The sequence below is a fragment of the Lynx canadensis genome, chromosome B2 (genome assembly GCF_007474595.2).
Source record: "Lynx canadensis isolate LIC74 chromosome B2, mLynCan4.pri.v2, whole genome shotgun sequence".
Lineage (NCBI taxonomy): Eukaryota > Metazoa > Chordata > Mammalia > Carnivora > Felidae > Lynx > Lynx canadensis.
The window spans coordinates 65,196,854-65,214,547 of record NC_044307.1 but is presented as its reverse complement, the minus strand read 5'-3'; the positions used below and the strand labels follow the sequence as shown (position 1 = coordinate 65,214,547).

Here is a 17,694-nt window from a genome sequence, read left to right as displayed (position 1 = left end):
GTTACCCAGAAACACAAACACAAATGCAAATCCCAATATAAGAAACTTGAATTTTAAAAACAACTACTTTTATTTTCTTTACATTTAAAGACCCAGGGGATTTATATAGTGTGTCATGCAGACAGCTTTCCAAAAAGCCACTTTAGATATTTGTCTATCTCTTTAAAAATTCCCACTTTAAACATCTATAAAATTTCTCCTTTCATCCAGTCCCTTTACTGTCTTTATGCTTCCTTTTCAGCTCTGCCCCCTCCACTTTGCCACTCTGCTTGATATCTTACCTCCTATACTCAGCCCTGGCTGTGGAATCTTGTCTACCTTACCAAAGATCTTCCCTAATAGGAAACAGCCTTTTGAAATTCTGGAAAAAAATTCTTTACTTCATGAAACATAACTATTAGTTTAGAATCTAACTTAACTGCTAGATTAGAAGCTCCATGTGAACTAGCATTTTGTTTACTCATTATTCTATATCCATCATCTAACGTAGTATAGAGCACATAGTTAAATCCAATTAATATTTGTTAAATAAATGAATGTTTAGACTTTCCTAGTGTGCAGTGGAAGAAGAGCTATGGAAGGATCATGGCCAGGATAGAATAGGAAAAAAGGGGCAAAGGCAAGGGGCTGAGAATACAGTATTGGAAAACCTAAATAGTATCCTTTAGTCAAGCTGGAGAACCTCTATTTTCTGACTCATCCCCTTCTCATCTTTCTGGAGATCCATTCATCAATTGGACTGTGAACATAGCAAGACAAAGAAATCTTCCAGATTCTCAAACATAAGTAGCTTTTCCCTGCTAGGTTCCACTCAATCTTTCACTGATTACTACTGCTGTTGTCTGTCAACATCTTCCTGTGGAAAAAAGTACTTACAGATCCTGATAGGTATTTTCCATCTGAAATCATAAGAATTAATTTTTTTAATGTTTATATTTGAGAGAGAGAGAGAGAGAGAATGAGCAGGGGAGGGGCAGAGGGAGAGGGAGACACAAAATCCAAAGCAGGCTCCAGGCTCTGAGCTGTCAGCACAGAACCCAACATAGGGCTCAAACTCATGAACCACAAGATCACGACTTGAGCTGAAGTCAGACACTTAACTTACTGAGACACCCAGGAGCCCCTGAAATCATAAGAATTAAAAGGGCTTTGCATATTTTCTTTTTTTCCCCAGATAAATGTTTGTTTTATTGAATAACTGATCTGTGTAACTGCTGAGACCACTATGTAGAAACAAAAGAGAATGAGTTTTATTTCTTGGTCTCTTCCTCCTTCGACAGAGTCTTGATGATTTCCTCCTCGGCCTGGAGCTGCTCCTCACTGTGCTTCCATGCTTCCTAGGTATTAGATAGGCAGGCCTCAGCCTGGTCAGCCAGAAGCTTCTTGTGAGCCTTGTCTGCCTTCAGCTTGTGGATGTGTTCCACGAGAATCTGCTTGTTTTTGAACACATTACCCTTCATTTTCAAGTACAGACTGTGATACACATGACAGTCAATCTTCTTAGATTCACAGTATCTTTCAAGCAGCTGGTGCAGAATTCTCATCCTCTTCATCAGGTTACCTTCTCAGGCATTGGAGCCTGGGAAGTACCTTTTCTCTAACCAATGCTCATATGCCTGCCTTTCTGGTGGGCCAAAGCATTTTTCTGGCACCAAGCCCAGGGATGGGCAGTCACAGTCTTCCAGATGATCAGCCCATCTTGGATCAGTTTCTGGATCTGCTGACAGGAGTTGGCATTGGCGATTTCATTGGTTTCATTGGGGTCCAACCAGACCTCCATTTTGTCACAGCAGAAGACACTGAAGGCAAGCCTCTTCTGAAGTCTGAGCATGCTGGTGGCTGCAGCCACAGTGGCAAACAGAAAGCAAAAGGGCTTTGTATTTCAAGAGAGCCCTTTAGACAGAAAGAGGGCAGATGTTCAAGGCATTTGTGTGTCAAAACGAGTACCCATGGCTTTGTCCTTATTGAGGTCTTTTGAATCTAAGTGCATGGAGAAGGGATTCTGGGTTTTTCTTGTTGGAAAACATATATGGAAATAATTGGTGATATTCAATGTCATCCAAGTGTCAGAAAGAAAAAAAATGAAAAATATTCCATGTATGGAATTCTGTTTTCTAGAAGACATGGTTTAGTTTTATTTTTTGTTTTTATCTGTTACAAGAAAAGAAGATACATTTTTCTGTGCTTTGACATTTAGTTTGACAAATACAATAATCAGAATTTAGTTTTCAGTCAATTCAGCTTAATTTGTATCTTAAAAGTCAAAATTGGCTTAAAAAAAGTCATCATTCTCAACATATCCTCAAATAATAAACACAAACATATGGGGAAGCCACCAATAATTTCTTTTTTCAAAATCTTACCCCTTCATTACTACCAGTACCAGTAAGAAATAGAACAAATGACCTAACAGAGAACACAATTTTATGGAGTTGTATCCAGTTTGCGTGGTGAGAAGGGGTAGTTTCCCTGCAGTCCCAACTATATACATTCCAGAATTAATTAGTAATAATAGAAGTATTCTCCTGAAACTAACACATATCTTTTAACCAACTTTTCTATGTGAGAAACATGTCTTTTTCTTTCACAATCAGAGCACAAAGTCTTAATACTCAAGCAGTGTCTATTATTATGCTCAAAATAAACCTCATTTAATTCAATGAATATTAAAAAACACTTCTACCTAAATGGGATTAATATGACATGATAAAAGAGGAAGAAAAAGGGGAAAAACTATGGAATATAGGAAGAAATGTACAGCCTGTCAGTTTAACACGTACAGAGAAATAATGGGTTATGTTTGAACCACTGAAGGAATTTGGCGGTTAAATATCTATAGAATATATTAACAGACTAGTCCATGTGATACCTGAGCCCAATTCTTCTCAGACATCCTAATACCTCACACAAGCTCTCAGATATTCAAGCATATTCTCTAAATCTTAACTAGCCTCACATATTAGTGGAAGGAAGCACCTGCCTGACTATATGGGGAAAATATTAAGTTAGGGTATATGACATTGCATCATTGCCTACTCCCCCTCATACACAAGTTTGCATTAGGATCAGCCTGTTGTGACATGAAACACTTGGCTGTAATGCATAATAGTGAAAAGACTAAATGTTTCCCAAGTGAAGTTCACATAGCATGACTGTTATTACAAAGCCTAAGCAAATAACTTTGGTAAGTAATATGTCTATGGAATAAATAACTATTGGAAAAACATTTCTGGGTTTATTAACTGAGCTAATGGAGTAATATATTATGGCACCTCAGGAATCTAAGTTTATTTTAAAACTATATACTGCAGATGGCTAAATGGTGGCCACAAAAAAAGATATGTCTATGTCCCAAACCCTAGAAGCTATGATATTAACTTTTTTGGAAAAAGGGTCTTTGCAAATGTAATTAATGATCTTGAGAAGATACTTTTAGATTATGCAGGTGGGTCTTAAATCCAATAACAAGTGTACTTGTAAGAGACACAAAGAGAAGAAATAAATACATAGAGGAAAAGACAATCTGAAGACAGAATCAGTGATGCAGCCACAGTCTAAGAATGCAGACAGCCACCAGAATTTGGAAGAGGCAAAGAACAATTCTCTCCTAGACACCCAGAGAAAGCAGAGCCCTGACAGTGTTTGAACTTATGGTCTGAAGAACTGTAAGAGAATAAATTTCTGTTGTTTTAAACTACCCAGCTTGTGGTGATTTGCTATGGCAGCCCCAGGAAACTCATACAGCCATCTAGATTACTGTGTATTTTAAACTCGTATGGAGAGTGAATTCCATCTATAGAGAAAACCGCTGGACATGTCCTCAGGATATATGACTTCTTATAAGTCAGGTTCCACCCAGAACTAAACGTGTGACCTTGAACAAGAACCTTAGCCTTCCTGTTACTCAATTTCTTTATGTGCAGTTGGTCTAGATGATCTTAAAGCTGCCTTCCAAATCTAAATTCTACATTTCTGTTAATAACTGACAGTAGAAAACTGAATAAGGAGAAACACAGCCAGCATTTTGTTAACAGTCTCACACATACACACAAGATCTCAAATACACATACATATACACACACATTCTTATAAACAAGCTTTTGAATTTGTGTTATAAGGAGAGAGGGAGAAAAAAACAAGATTAGCTATAATTGCTCTCATTTATATGCCAAATGTTGTTTTATGTAATCCTTATGATAAACTTGCTGTTGTAGCAGTCTGGGTCCAATCAGGAGATAGAAACAGCACAGTGGTTTAAACAGGGGAAGTTAATATAAAGGATAATTAAACTAAGATAAAAGAATAACTGTAAGATCAGAAGAAACTCTGTATAGTATTCCAAAGCTGAGGGAGAGTACCCAAGGAAGGACAAACTTGAAGGAGGATCAGACCTTGTTGGAGAAGATGTGGTTTAGTCACAGGACAGCAGAACAGTTTGCGAATTTGGCCAGCTGGAGTAAGGTCTGGAGTTGCCAGGCAAATAGCAGACCATCTTCCAGAGTGTTGGCAGAAAGCAGGCTCTCAGCAACTGGCCAGGGTGTGCAGTGGGAGTCTGGTGCCGGCTAGGGCAGAGGCCTTCAAGGTGTGAGGGATGCAGGAGATCTGAAGAAGGAACACTACCTATTATGTATTGCTCTGCCCTTGGTGGCTGCATACAGGCTGCATAAAGCCCTGGGTTCCATGTTGAGAGGCCTGCAGAAAGGATTTCATCATGCAGAGCTGCAAAATCGGAGAAATGGATTTCTGGGTCTGTGACTGGGGCAGGCTCCACCAGATGTCCTCACACCCACAATGCAGATCTGCCCAGCCCACACTAGAAATCCTAAGAAACCATCTTCCTCCTCGGTGTCCTTCTAGTACCCTCTATCAAGAAAATTTAACATTGGACCCAATTTAATGCTAAAAAAAAAAAAAGAATTCCTTTATCACAGAGCATGTATTAAAGGATGCATATGGAACTGAGAAACAATAAATTGACAACTGACACACTTGAATAATATAATCACACATGGGGACACCAATGTTCAGAGAGGTGAATACAGTCACTAAATCACAGAGCTAGAAATTATATCCAGAGCCATAAATGGTTGATAATTCCTGAAACTAGGCTCTAACCACACCCCAAGATGAAAGTGTGATGAAAATTTCCCACTTAAAGTATTTTATACTTAATTGTACTTCTTGTGATCATATGGTAAAACCTCATCTGATGAGAATTTTGCTGCACCCATTTTGTTAAGAAAAAGAAATCACAAGATCACTCACTCCTATCCTCTGCTTTCTACCCTTCCCTTCACCCTCAGGCTGGGATAAATGTCTCCTTCCTTTGTGAAATACCACCCTCTTCTTGGCAAAGACATCTTGGATTTCTTCATAACAAGCATCACACTCTAAATTATAATTATCTGCTACCTATGTGTCCCTTACCCTAAAGCTCCAACCTTCCCAATTGTGGAGACGGAGCCTTACTCATTCATCTTTGTAGCTAGGCCTGTGTCCTGGCTCATACGAGATTTTTAATGTAAGAGAATTGACCTGAATGAAAGAGAACAGATCCATATCAGGGATTCACTCAAATAAGTCATTTCTAGGATATAATTCAGGGTCAAAGACTGCTGATCAAGCAGCTGAGGGACACACACCAGTCATTCCCGTGGGACCCTTCATGGCATGGTATATAAGGTCTACCATGTGTAAAGGATCAGAGGTGAATTTCCAAAGCTATGACCTGGAAGGAGGCCCAACATACCTGAAAAGACTACTCCAAACAGGAACAGTAATCAAGGGCAAGATGGCAAGCGACAAAAGAAATAAAACTGGGAGTATGTAGTTGAAAGACTTAACGTCTGGAAACACAAGGAGAGCTAATACAGAAGAATGTTGTGAGCAGGTTAGAGGGAATAGCCCAGCATGACCCACCTCTGGCACCTTTGTAATACCCTCTCAGGGTATGTTTATGGAGTTGCACTGAATTGATTTAAAAGGTCTGGAATGACACATTCAGCACATCCTCCAATATTATAACAATCTGCTTGGCTCACTGCCTCTGAAGAGCCTCACATTGGTGTCTAAAGTCATTTACACATTCAGATTTGAGCCTACTCAAAACTGAGCAGGTCAGCTCCACAGCCTTAGGCAAGGTTCTGGGTGAAATCCTCAGCCTTACAGTAAGTATCTCTTTACCCAAGTAGCTTCCTAATATTACTAGGAATTTTTACTCTTTTTTAAAATTGAGATATAATTAACATACAAGTTTCAGGTGTCATATTGGTTTTAGATGTCCAACAATATTATTTGGTGTATCTATATTTTGCTAAATGATCACCACAATGTTTAAGTCCATCACCATACATCATACACACAAATACCATACATACATCACCATACATACATCATTGCAATTTTTTTCTTGTGATGAGACCTTTTAAAATTTACTCTCAGCAACTTTTAAATATATAATACAGTACTCTTTTTTAAAAGTTTATTTGTTTATTTGAGGGGGGTGGTGAAGGGCAGAGAGAGAGAGAGAGAGAGAGAGAGAGAGAATCTCATGCAGGCTCTGCACTGTCAGTGCAGAGCTGAATGTGGGGCTCGAACCCATGAACCATGAGATCATGACCTGAGCTGAAGTCGGATGCTTAACCAACTGAGCCACCCAGATGCCCCCAATATACTACAGTACTCTTAACTATAGTCACTGGGCTACACAGTATATCCTCAGGACTTATGTAGGTCATAACCAGAATTTTGTACCTTTGACCCCCTTCATCCATTTCGCACCCCATCCCCCATCTCTGGCAACCACCAAGCTGTTCTTTGTATCTATGAATTCAAGAGTTTTTTTTGTTTGTTTCCACATATAAGTTAAATCATACAATTTTTGTCTTTCTCAAGGTGACTTGTTTCCCTTAGCACAATGCCTCTCAAGGTCCACCCACATTGTTGCAGATTGCAAGATTCCATTATTTATTTTAAAGCTGAATAATCTTCCATTTTATATATATATATATATATATATATACACACACACACCATTTCTTCTTTGTGTACACACACACACACACACACACACACACACACCTTTTCTTCTTTGACCATTCATCCACTGATAGATGCTTAGTTAGTTGCCATGTCTTGGCATTATAAATAATGCAGCAATAAACATGGGGGTACATACATCTTTTTGAGTTAGAGTTTTTGTTTCCTTCAACTAAATACCCAGAAATGAAATTACTAGATCTTATGGTAGTTATTTTTAATTTTTTGAAGAACCTCCATATGTTTTCCATAGTGGCTGCACCAATTTACATTCCCACCAACAATGCATGAGGGTTCCCATTTTTCCACATCTTTTTGATAACAGCCATTCTGACAGGTGTGGGGTTTTGATTCACCCATTGTGGTTTTGATTCACATTCCCCTGATGTTGAGCACCTTTTCATATAACCATTGGCCAGGTGCATATCTTCTTTGGAAAAGTCTATCCAGACCCCATGGCCATTTTTTAATCGGATTTTTTTCTATTGAGTTGTAGGAGTTCTTTATATTTTTTGGATATTAACTCCTTGTTTTTTATCTAGGTGCCCTCCTCTCATTCTCCCAGTTCCTTGAAGAAAAAGGCCCTTGCCTGTCCCTCTCTCCTCCATTTTCCTTAGAGACTAAAGTTCTAATTCCCACGTGTCTACCCATATGACTTACACCTATACCTTCCAAAGATTACACTCTTCCTGGATCTGGAACACTCCTCAATTTACTGCCAAATCTCTTCTTTACTTGCAAATCACCTATTGCATTCTGTTGGATTCCTGGTTGTCAAATCCCCACTAGCCAGGACCTTCCTGCTGGGACTTTCCCTTAACTATATGCCAGGCTTCGTGCGAGAATATATTTGTGTTCAGTTTTCTAAAGGCTAAATATCTTTTATCCAATCAGTGTATTGACAATTGAGCTCTCGTTAAACTATACTGGCCACATCTTTGTAGAACAAAGTGATTACTGATGTTCAAGATACTACTGAAATACTGAACTACTACTAGAATCATAGATATATGAGAAATAGTATATTACACTGAATTTTCTTTATTTACCAGGTAAATAAATAAAATACTAGGAAGATTTTCAACATAAGGCATAACACAAGATATATCAAATTAATATTAATTTGACCAAGAATCCAACTAATCATAAGATCTATTATACTCAAATTTTTATTGTCAGTTATCAGTTATGACACCATTCAAAACAAAGTGTATACATGTTTGCATGTATATAAACATACATATCACCACTGTTTTGGTCCCAAATGCAGTTGATAGTTGTGTTTTGTGGGGCACCTGGGTGGCTCAGTTGGTTAAGCATCTGACTTCGGCTCAGGTCATGATCTCAAGTTCATGATTTCAAGCCCTGTGTTGGCCTCTGTGCTGACAGCTCAGAGCCTAGAGCCTGCTTCCAATTCTGTGTCTTCCTCTCTCTCTCTGCCCCTCCCCCCACTGGGACTCTGTCTCTCTCTCTCTCTCTCTGTCTCTGTCTCTCTCTCAAAATTAAATAAACATTAAAAAAATTAAAAGGGTAATTGTGTTTTGTTTGCTTATTTGTTTTGTTTGGCTCATTCCTCCTTACAAAAATTTGATTTGTAGTACAACAGAATTTTGCGACATTGATTTTTGCGATGAAGTAACATAATGAGGATCTAGAAGACATCCACATTCTGCTCACAGGGCTTACAAAACATCTAAATGATCCCAGATTCACGTTTGAGCACAATGAAGTCTCTCATAATTTACTATAGGCTCCATAAATTTTCAAATTTTTATTTTATTTTTTGGCAGATCTAAAATCTGAATAACTGGACTTCTGTTTCCAACCAAGACAGGTAACCAGGACCAGATTTACTCTCCATCTTTAGTCAACTAGAAGACCAGTCTAACTATATGGACCAACAGCTTTTAGACATTGAACAACAGATAGCACAAGAAAGTGATCTCTGAGAGATAGGAAAGGAATAAGGTGAGCCATGGGATTTTCCCAGCTCACTGCCAGCACAGCATGTCCAGGCCACAGTGCAGGGAGTCTGAAAACCTTCCTGAGCTAGGAGACAGAGGTAAGAAATTGCAAAGACACAGTGGGTAGAGTTTGCAGGGCAAAATACTGGACAGGAAAAAGTTGCACAAAGAGAGAAGCACTGCAGAGAGGGAGGGGAGAAGGAAAAGGGAAAGAGGGAGAGGTGGGAGGGAAGGAGGGAGAGAGTAAGAGAGAGAGAGATGTGGAAATTGGCTAAGGGTTTCCCTTGACTTTTCAGCTGTGTGCTGATGAGCACTTATGTGTAAGGAGACCACATGAAGCAGAAAGAAAGCCACCAGAAAAGATCAGGGAGAACCATCTTCAGAGATCACACAGAGCTGAAAATAGTTCATATTCCCACCAGCCAGAATAGAAAAAAAAAAAAAAAAAAACACCTCATAATGCAAAACGCATTATGTAGGGTATTCAGAAAAGTATTTCTTCAGCAGTGGGGAATATTCAGCCCTACGTTTAAAGGCTTCTCTGATCTCACTTAACTGAGCTTAAAAGGAACATCTTAAACGATTAAACTCTTTCCAAGTAACTTAACTGCAACCCAAAGTAAAGCTCAAGAATATTTAAAAGAAAACAAAAATATCAGCCCTCAACAACATAAAATTCATGTCTGGCATCCTATCAAAATTAAAGATATTCAAAGAAGTGGGAAAATATGACCCATAATGAAGGAAAAAAAATCAATCAGTAGAAACAGCCTCCAAAATGTCATAGATGAAAGAACTTGTAGAAAACAGACATTAAAGCAGTTATTTTAACTATGTTCCATATGGTCAAAATCTGAATAATAATTACTCTTGGCAATAACACTGCTCATTGAGTTTTAAGGTTTGGCCATATATATACACCAAAAGCATGCTTATTTTATTGTTATTATTACAGAAAATTTCAGAGACTGTAGCACCTAAACAGAAGGAGTGTATATGTCATTTTCTTTTTTTAACAAGAATATGCTTTTCTGAATTGGGTTGACTAGGAAGTTAGTAAACTATTTCTGTCTACTGCACGGGAAAGAAAAATTATATTGCTGCTTGGACTAATTTATCTACTTATTTTATTGATTTACGGAACTACCAATGTTAAAGCACATTTGAATCTTTGAGAAAAATTAAAAGCATGAATCATTCAAAAAGACCATCAGTGTAGTGGGATTTCATTAAAAGCCAAGGTTTGAGTATTTAAGAAAAGAGAAAGTCAGATGTCAGAGCATACTGTCATACTTAGCAGATAAGAAACATGTTTGAGGTTATGGTATGTGTTCATAAAAAGATGGCATAGCTTGAATTATAGCCAGCTCAAATGAACCTTAAGGTGAGTATGATGCATGTTTAAGCAAAAATTACATCCACTCCAGATCGAGGGTATTATTCACTTGTTTTCCTGGTTTACAAAATAATCCCCTCCCAGCAGGCCAAATTACCCAAACCTCTTAAAGTGCCCACAAATGGGGCCCAGCCTAGTTCCTTCAGCTAAACCAGAAAGAGCTTGAGGGGAAAATGGGTGGTGTTGGGGTGAGGGCAATCTATGCTATTCATCTTTTTACATATCCAAAAATGCAGGGACAGATAAGACAATGGTGATTTTGTATTGTTGACTTGTCCTCACATGCATCCCCTTCTCCCCATTGATTTCATGAGCTCATCCCAAATCACTCAGAGAACTATAATGAGCTCTGTCACCTTAAGGCAAGTCAGAATTCGTGTTTCTTCTAATTAAGACTCTGAAATATGTGTCCTGATTCTCTTACAGAAGTAGCCCAGACTCAGTAGACAATCTCTCTAGGTACCAAACCTGACTCCATTATTCACTGGCTGTGTGACCTTAGGCACTGAGCTTCAGCTTCCTCATCTGTAGAATGGAGATGAGAACAGTAGTACCTACTTCACGGGTTTTTGATTAAGAATGAAATGAGATAACTTATGCAGGACACCTCGCATTGTAAGGACTTTATAAATGGTAGCATTTTTTACCCATTCAAATATATTTACCGGTATTTCATAACAGGAACACTCCCCCCACCAATAGGACTACTTCTTATTATAGCCTACCCTTCAACAACACACACACACACACACACACACACACACACACTTCTCATTTCCATCTGCTTTTTCTCATACTTTTCCTTTTCTAAAATGTCTCATGTGTCATCACTTAGTTAACCTACACATTTGTTAAATCATTAAGGGTCCCACCCGAATCATTAAATTTTAACTGCTCTCAATCCTTGTTATAATTGTTTTTCAAAATTCATGAATAATTTTATTCTCAAGTAAAACAAATTTTATCTGATTTTTAATGAAAAATATTTGATATTTTTTCATGCGTTGTATCTTACTTCCCCAACTACTTCTTTTTATAGATAATTATCTGTCCCATATAGTAGATGTTATACTGCAAGACTCAAGGCAACATTACTGACTTAATGATTAAAGTACTACGAAATTCAAATGACATAAAAAATATTCAATGAGCTCATATGGGAAGACAGTAACTTGAAAATGTTGATGAGATCAAAGCATTAATTTGTCCTAAGTGACGTACCAAAAAAGAAAGAATTAAGAAATGAAAATATAAGGCATACAGGGGTGGCCCCGGCTGGGAGGCGAGTGTAGGTGTTCTGCAGAGTACTTTCCCAACCTGCCCAGGCATGCCCAACTTTGTAAGGCAAAAACTTCAATGGGAGCCTTCCTCCCTAAAGCCTCATGGTGAAACAGCTGTTTGACACATTCAGAAGGAAGGATGTCAGCTCTACATAGGAACACGATGTGAATGGAAGAGACCTGTCATTATACAAACACTAAGGCACTCTGAACAGACACAAAAAACAACTCTCATCTCAAAAAACCCAACACTTGTGTCACAGTATTAGAAGTTAGATCCTGGCAAATGGCGTTTGCTGAATGAAACCTTCAAGCCAGACAATGATCTCTTTGGACCTACTCCCTTGCATTTGCAATCAGACTGGATCATCTCTCATTTGAGGCTCCCCAAGACTTCAAGCAATTTTTCAGTGCTCCTTTCAGAAAGGCACTCTCTCTAGAGAAATGCAGTATTTATATACAGTGCATTGGATCCCTAGGAAACACCAGAATTATCAGTGAAGAATATATTAAATGGCTCAAGGGCTACTGTGAAGCATCCTTCCATGGCTTGACAGTAAAACTCCTAGAACCAGTTCCTGTCTCTGTAAGGAGGAGCTCTTTTAGAGTCAATGATAACACACAGAACCTACAAATTCATGCAGGGCACATCCCAAAGTTCTTAAAAAAGAAAAAACCTGAAGATGTCTTCTGTATTGTGGGAATAACAATGATTGATCTTTACCCAAGAGATTCCTGGAATTTTGCCTTTGGGTAGGCCTCTTTGACAGATAGTATGGGGATATTCAGCTTTGCCAGGTATGGCAGTGATTTATATAACTCATGCTATGAAGACAAAGTGAACAAGCCACAGAAAATATCTTCAAGTGACTATTTAGTTTTTGATAACAGTTGTACTCCAGAAGTGACTAGTGTTTCGCTGCATCAGTCCCAGAAGACTTTCACCCGTGATATTGGACACGCATTTGGATTTTGACACTGTCAGTGGCTCGCATGCCTATTGCAAGGCTGCAACCATTTGGAAGGAGCTGACTGGCGCTCCCTCAACCTTTGCCTTTATCTCATTATGCAAGTTGCAGTGTACAAAGCACTGGGGAGGTGGATTGATGATGAACCTGCTGACAGCCCTGCAGTTAGTATGAAACACAGTCGCGAGGATAATGGGAATTTACCAAAACCTGTGGATGCCTTTGGGAATGGAAAGAGTGGACAACAAAATGCCTTGCTGTTGTCCAAAAATAATGACCTTCATATACGAGTAATTAAAATAAATACCTGCACATTAAAAAAAAAGAAATGAAAATATAGTACATTCAGGTTTTTCTCTTCTGCTTCAGAAGTTTACAAACGAGGAATAGTAACTTTCTTATAGTATTTTGGTTTTTATCATTAATACTCTTTACTTACCCAGAGATGCATGTTTAAGCAGTTCTTTCATTGCCTGGCCCTAGAAGTTCATGTAAAAGCTATAATTAGTAAGCAGTTAGCTACCAAACAAAACAAAACAAAACAAAAACAAAAAACTCTGATTTTAGATATGAGGTAAAGACAAAATTATCCCTTGAAACCTAACAAAAAAATCAACAGATGATGAATGATATCAACACTACAGTAGTAACTTACAATGGGACAGGTTTTATAATTTTTTCTTTGTCGAGAAACAAAGGAACCCCCTCCTCCCCATATCCAATTAAGAAGACCACAGTGTTTAGGGGCACCTGGGTGGCTCAGTCGGTTAAGCGGCTCAGGTCAGGGTTCAAGCCCCACATGGGGCTCTACGCTTATGACAGGGAGCCTGCTTCAGATCCTTTGTCTCCCTTCCTCTGTCCCACCTCCCCCTTCCCTCTCAAAAATTAATAAGTGTTAAAAAAAAAAAGAAGAACACAGTGTTTCTTTAATACAACATAACATACATAATTTGAATCTGGTGTTAGGGAAAGCTGTTGCTAAGTCAATCAATGTATCGTATTGTATATTGTAATATCCTAGTCAGAGATAAGGGCATGTTAAAATAAGTCCATTATATTACACAATTCTAAAACTAGGAAACCATGAAGCAATAAATTATCAAATTTTATTCAGTTGTCTCCAGAAAGATACTTTTCTCATCCTCATGGGATGATATATGTCATTGAGGTAGAGATGTTTGCAGACTGAAAAAAAGTGGGTTCTCCACTAATCTAGATTGTTGGAAATGTCTCCCAATAATGTGTATGATCTTTGTTCAGTTATGATGCTGGCCAGTCAGCATTCTGATCTCTAATCTGATTTCCTAAATGGATTTGCCCAACACAATGAGAACTGGAAGTAGTGTGACCATGTGGTAGGTTTGCTATTGTGTAAGATTTAGAGTTCTGTGTGTATTCATAATATGATATCTGCTTGAAAATCAGTGTCTTATGAATCTAGGTATTATGTATCAACCCTGTGACTCACTTCACCTCTCAGAGAAGTAATAAAATTGTGTCCTGAACTTCAGAGTTTGAGTCCAGTTCCAGAGCCTAGAATGACCCAACAGGATCTGGCCAACCTGCATGACCCAGCCTCCACCCTAGCAACCACCGTCCCATTCTTGCTTATTAGCTCTTTAAAGACAACACTGCCCTATCTAAAGAGATCACCAGTAAAAGCTGCTAGCAAAGAAGGGTAATGTTCATCAAATTGCAGAGCCGCTTTCTTACCAAGCTCCAGCAGTGCTGAACATATGACTGACTTTGTTCCCTGAGCCACAATGCTGTTTCTCTCCCTCTGCCAGGAACACCCTTTTCTTCTAATGGCTTGATTGACTTACACTCACCAACTCCAGCAGGTTTTCTTTGACCTACTTTCCCAAGTCCTGCCCCATATTCACACACACACCTTGGTTAGAAACTTTTATCAGGTACTTCTTAGAAACAATCTTGCTACTGCATCTGCACACCATTTTAAAATTATCCATTTACTTGTTTGCTAACTGTAATGTTCTTAAGTGAAATGCAGGCTTTATTCATCTTTAAATTCCTAGCACCTTGCATTGTGCTTAATATCCAGGAAGCCTTCAATACATTTTTGATGAAAAAATGCTTTGTTAATTTATTGTAGTAGGAGACGAGAAACTTTTCTACGCAAGTACTTTTATAGAAATTTGAATTACATTTCCCAATAGAGCTCAACCTTCATAATATTTGCATAAAATGACAGTTCCGAACAGGGGGTGATTCTTGGGTCAGCAGATAGTTATATTTCCCAGTAAATATTTTAAAATGCATATTTTATATGATATTTATATAGTACTTTCTGGGCACCAGGAACTAGTCTAAGTGCTTTATAAATATTAACTTGAATTATCTTCATATCAAACCTATAAAAGAGGTGCTACCACCCCCACGCCCCCAACTTATAGCTGGGGAAATAGAGATACAGAGAAGTTATGTAACTTGGCCAAGATTGCTCAGCCAGTAAGGAGAGGAACCAGGATTTGAATCCAGGCAAGCTGGCCCAGAGCCCAAAGCTTTCTCTGCAGGCCTAATAGATTTGCAGTAAGTCTTCATCCACAAAATGAGTGGGCATGCTTGTATGTAGGGTCCTTGATGTTTAAGTCATTTCCTCCCTTTCCTCCTTGTCTAGCCTTCTTAAACAGATGTCTTCTAAACCTCACACTTTAGACAAGTATTTTATTGAATTACTTTCCTCTAAGGAGCCTAGTCTATTTTACAAAAAGGAAAAATGAAAAACAGAAACAAAAACAGGAGCTCAGTAATCCTCACAAAATCCATTGAGGAATGTACATGTTAAGAAAAGGAAATATTTTTAAATGGATATTTAGTTAGATTCTTACCCCCTTAGGATAAGACTGAATAATGATTTCATTCTGCCCTGAGATTGAAAAAAAAAGTGCTCTTGTAAGTCTTGGAAAGGAAGCAAAAGGATATAAGGGCTCTCTGTGAAAACCTTCTATTTCCATTTTTTTGAAGTTCAAATCCTGTGATGATTAGCTGCAGCTGACCTTGACTCTCACACTGCTTAGGGAGGGATATGCTATCATAGAGATCAGAAATCAAATGAATTAGGCTCTCTCTTCAGCCTAACACTTTAAACTGCAGCTGGAAGAAACCATCTTTAGGCTAGTCATCCCAAAAAAACTTTGCACAGAGGCATCTTTGCCAGAAGGAATAGGGCTTCTGTGCCGACACTGCAGTAGAGTTATAAAGGAGAAAAGCAGAGAAAAGAAACCTGCCAGGACTAATTGAACACTGTGCAATAAAATGAATGTTATCAATTAAATTGTCGTGTTCTTAAAAGGATCAATAGGGGTTAAAGAAAAGATGTTTTACCACTGTTTAGAAAATTGATCAAAAAAACTCCTCAAGAGATTAATTTAGAAAATTGTGTTTTTAGCAAGCAAATGTGTAAGGGCCAAATTGTGTGGCCAAATAAGTGCTTGCTCTGTCTCTTGGAAAATAAGGAACTCTTATTACAAAAGAAGATTGAGAGGGACTTACGCTTTGCAAAGTTGGGATTTTAAGGGATTTTTTTACCCTCTAATCAAAAAAAGAGTGGAATATACACAATGTTTTTCAAAAGACTAGACCGCAGGCAAGAAAATACAGTGACCATGAGAGATAGGAAATAAATGAGATTAACCTTATGACTGCCCCAGTTTACTGCCTTGAAAAATATTCCAGGTGATGCAGCAGGGAGGGGAAAACCAAATGGAGACAGGCAACTTTCTATTTTGGGGAGACCAAGGTAGTTTGTTCTCAGAAGAGAGTATTAAAGAATAGAGAGATACACAAAAAGAGATTTCTAGATACTGGCAAATGATCCCCTAAAGTATTCAGTTGAGTGCTGTTCACTGCATGAATATGAGGAAATTACTCTAGCCTAGAGAAAGAATTACCCAAAAGGATTAAAGGGAACAGTACATGTGGCTCATAGCAGATCAAAAATTGTGTTTTCTCATAGCAACCAGATTGGAAATTCTCATAATTGACAGGACACTGTATAGAGTACTGAAATAGGTCTTATTTCAGTAGTGGTAAATAACTAGACTCGGAATAAACATGCTCTTGTTCCACATAACAAATCTGAAAAGCAAGGCCTGAGAGGATCAAATGGCTCACAAGTAATTTAACTGTGTCACAGAATAAATCTAAATAATATTTGTAAGAATACAAAAGTATCTAGACAAGATAAATTTCGATGCTTGAGAACCAATAAAAAAATTACTAATCATGTAAAGAAGCAAGAAAATAGAAACCATCATGAGAAAAAAATTAATCAACCAAAACTGATCCAGAACTGATATCGATGTTAAAATTGTTAGACAAGAATATTAAAAGTTGTTATAACTACATTCCATATATTTAAAATTAAGAAGAAACATGGACAGTGTTTTTGTAAAAAGACCCAAATCAAACTTTTGGAGAAGAAAACTATAATGTGTGAGATGAATAATACACTGGATGGGATTAAGGGCAGATTAAACATTATAGAAAAAAGTCAGTGACCTTGAAGATGTGGCAATAAAAACTAACGAAAATGAACATAGAACAAGGAATTTTTTTTAAATGTTCAAAGTATCAGTGAGTGTGGGACAATTTCAGTCAAAATCCCTGAATGAGACAAAAGCAGAGGGAAAAGAAAAAGTATTTGAAAAATGTCTAAAATGTTCCCAAATTTGTTGCAAACTATAAATCCACATATCCAAGAAGCTCAATCAACTCTAAGTACAAGATATATGAAGCAAGCTACACCAAGGCTCACATCATAATCACATTGCTCAAAGCCTGTGATAAAAGGAAAATCTTAAAAGCAGCCAGAGAATAGACACATTACCTACAGAGTCACAAATGTAAAGATAATATCAACTTCTTATCAGAAACAATTAAAATAGAGCAACATCTTTAAAAAACTTTAAAAATCTTGAAAAAACTGTATCTAAAATACAATAAAAAGTCCCTAATAACCCAGGATCCTATGCCCAGAATCCAATAGAAAGACAAAACGAAGTCCTCTTCAGAACTACAAAAGGTGA

At 37.8% G+C, this 17,694-nt stretch overlaps 1 long non-coding RNA gene and 2 pseudogenes across 1 annotated transcript in view; 1 reads left to right on the top strand and 2 right to left on the bottom strand.

Annotated features, from left to right (window-relative positions):
* Positions 1-17,694, bottom strand: part of LOC115514110 — a 352,463-nt gene that overhangs the window by 171,949 nt on the left and 162,820 nt on the right. Inside the window, exon 5 of the long non-coding RNA XR_004343642.1 lies at positions 13,086-13,125. This is a non-coding gene — a long non-coding RNA (uncharacterized LOC115514110). The remainder of the gene's footprint in view (positions 1-13,085; positions 13,126-17,694) is intronic.
* LOC115514109 lies at positions 1,251-1,831 on the bottom strand (annotated as a pseudogene).
* LOC115514107 lies at positions 11,979-12,920 on the top strand (annotated as a pseudogene).